This window comes from Pteronotus mesoamericanus, unplaced genomic scaffold, assembly GCF_021234165.1.
Source record: "Pteronotus mesoamericanus isolate MK-2021 breed Mesoamerican mustached bat unplaced genomic scaffold, CSHL_Meso_final contig_90, whole genome shotgun sequence".
NCBI lineage: Eukaryota > Metazoa > Chordata > Mammalia > Chiroptera > Mormoopidae > Pteronotus > Pteronotus mesoamericanus.
This window is the reverse complement of record NW_026555277.1, coordinates 26,729,954-26,733,129: the sequence shown is the minus strand read 5'-3', so window position 1 is coordinate 26,733,129 and position 3,176 is coordinate 26,729,954. Positions and strand designations below refer to the sequence as shown.

The following is a 3,176-nucleotide window of genomic DNA, read 5'->3' as shown; positions in this document are numbered from 1 at the left end:
AGAAGCATTCCATTTTATTCTTGGCCAATTTTATTATCCCTTTGTATCAAGTTGTAAAGTTATTTACATGTTATTTCACTTGAAATTTCTAAGGTGGGAAAGTTTCTAAATTAAGGGAAGGCAGAGACAAATGTATTTGAAAAAATAAATTAAAAAAAGGAAAAAAAGAAAAGTAAAGATGCAAAAAAAGTACAAACTTAAATTTTGACTTATTATGAATATTTTAAAATACACTTTGTTTTGAAATTGTATGTCAAATGTAATTTGCAATATAAACTAATCTGAATCTTTCAAGTTAAAAATAAAGCAAATAAATAAATAAATAAATAATCTATGGCCCACGAGCAGCCTGTTTTAACATGCCAAAGATTAGCTTTTGCATTTTTAAATTGTTAGAAACAAATCAAAAGAAAATATTTTATGATACATGAAAATTCATGACATTTAAATTTATGTCCATAAATCAGGTTGTATTGGAAAACATTCACATTCATTTCTCTACATATTGCCTATGGCTACTCTCACATTACTATGGTAGAGTTGAGTAGTTCAAAATATTTAATATTAGCTCTTTACAGAAAAACTTGCTAGACCCTAGTCAAGAAAAATGTTGACTATAAACATAATGTAAGGTGCATATGTATATTAAAAACACTAGTAGCCACATTAAAAAACTATAGAAACAGGTAAAATTAATTTTAATAATTTATTTAGACCAAAATGCATGAAATATTATCTCAACATGGAATCAATACAAAGATTATAATGGCCATATTTTACATTCTGTTTTTTCCACATTAGCTCTTCAAAATTTAGTGTGTATTTTATATTTATGGTTCTTCTCCATTCAGTGTAGCCATATGTCAAGTACTTAGTAGCCACCTATCACTGACCACTGTTGAGCACTGTAGGTGAGATGGTAAGTCTTGTATTCAGTCAGATCTTCAGCTATTAATAGCATATTTACATTTCACTGAGTTTATGTTTTCTGTCCTCTTTGTTTTCCCCTTTCCTCCTGGGTAAAGGTCTGGGTTGACTAGTGTTGGGGATCTTGGCTATCAGGATAAAAAACAAGACACTTCTTAGTGTGAATATTGTTCATGGTATTGGTGGCAAAATTGCAAAAGTGCACTTGTTTATTTCTACCCATGTTAAAGTTCTAAATTCTGAACTAAATCCAGTTATCTAGGTGTTGTCTCTCCATTGTGGAGAAGAAATGTTACCTCCTTTGCTCTAGAGATAATTTGGATGTTAATGTAATCTAAGCCCAATTAGCTTTCTTGGCGGCTACATCTCACTGTTGATTCTTATTATACTCACGGGAAAATATCACCTCTATTTCTTCTTTAAAGTGTTGCAATTAAAGCCACATAAGCCTGTCTCACACTTAAGTAGAGCTTCTCCTTTCCTTTCTTACTTGTGTGATGTGATTTGGCTCTTCTCACCTTGAACACTGCCGGTGGATAAGCACTCAAAACAACAACTGTGTTCTCCCACTCAAAAAACAAACAAACAAACAAACAAACAAAAAACCACCAATGTCCCTATTCTGATTTTGAAGAGAAAATAAAATAAAATGACTAATAATATTGACACGTTTATGATATTTCATCATACATTTTTCCTGATTATTGTTAAAACACCATGATCATAAAAGGTAATAAAATGTATAGCAAAAATTGTTACTAGAAGAACTAAGAAAGAGTCACTCAGGTCTTCTTAGCTCAAGCATTGTTATATTTTTAAAAAAGTATAGTTTTATAATTTCTTGTTGTTCCTTAATCCATTAAAAAAAACTTCACAATACAATAGTTTCAGACAGCTTCTTTGTTACTCTCTTTGGTTTCTACTTCTTTAGGCAACAATGGCTCAATCTTTCATAATAAACCTTCACTTGTCAAACTATGAAAGAACCTTGTACCAAAAAAGGTCCCAAATCCAGTGGTCTGTGCCTACAAATCTCATTGATAACAGCTTGCAGATTGACAGCAATCTCAGCACTCAACATATTCAGTGCTGCTATTTTGGTCTTGAGAAAATTCTCACTTTTTTCATCTACCTTAATTTCAGGTCCAGTTTTAAATAATTCAGGCATTTTGGGGATGTCACGGCCAATGGAATTTAGAGTAAGCTTTGAAAATCTTTTCTTCAGTTTCTTCTTTAAAGTATTAAGCTCAGGCATTATTTCTGGAACAGCTACATAAAAGTCTGATTGAATTTCATCATCCAAAATCTTCTGAATGAGATTAGTTCCTCCTGCAAACACATCTCCATTTTCTTCTATTTTAATGTCTGATGCACTCCCTATAAATACAGTACCTTTATTGATTTCTCAAACAAATGGGTATGGCAACCTAAGAACACTGGTAAATAGTTCCACTTTTTTCTTCTTCCTCAGTGCTATATCCAGTGTCAAATTAAGATGAACACCGTGTGTTGGATTCATAAAGTTCAGAATTTGAAAATTTTTAAGTAAATTTTTAAGCTTTCTCCACTTCATATATCTGCATTGGATATAAGTGATTTAAGTAGACGTCATCCTCACATTTGTCCTCCATAAAAGGATATGACTTTATTTTTTCCATCTCATTTTTTTTTCTCTTTTGATGCTTTTTCCTTGGTACTTTTTTTTTTTCTTTTCAGGCTTCCTAGCAGCAGCAAAATGTCTGTTGGGCACCTGAATGCATGCAGAACTAGCACGAAGAGGTGTCTGATAAGCTATCTTGGAAAGGCTATGCCTTTGATGTGTCAAGACTCTACTGAGGCATTTTATGGCTGCCACCATGTTGATCATTCTGGATTGTCAAGCACTGCTTTTTGTGAACTTGTTCTTACAGAACTGTGATTTTATAGTATATTTAATTTGCACAGTAATGTTTTAATGTAGTACATTTATTCCTATATTTTAAGATGGAATTAAACACATCAAAATGTATGTCATAAAAATTTCATTTGGTTGTCTCAGATAATACCACATTTCCATGTGTTACAGTATCTAAGAATGTGAAGATTCACTGTTCTAGAATATATATCCTCCTTTTTCAATATTATATTATTCTCCATTTTCTTACTGTTTTCATAATAAAAACCAGAGTACTATAAGGGCAATGTGGCATATATATCCTGAGTATAAAAAGTATCCAAATCAGTTCCTCTTTTTGCTATCTCAAACTGTA

General features: G+C 31.7%; 1 pseudogene; it reads right to left on the bottom strand.

Moving 5' to 3' along the window:
• Positions 1-1,814: 1,814 nt before the first annotated feature.
• Positions 1,815-2,785, bottom strand: LOC129080720 (39S ribosomal protein L1, mitochondrial-like; annotated as a pseudogene).
• Between the last annotated feature and the right edge of the window lie 391 nt (positions 2,786-3,176).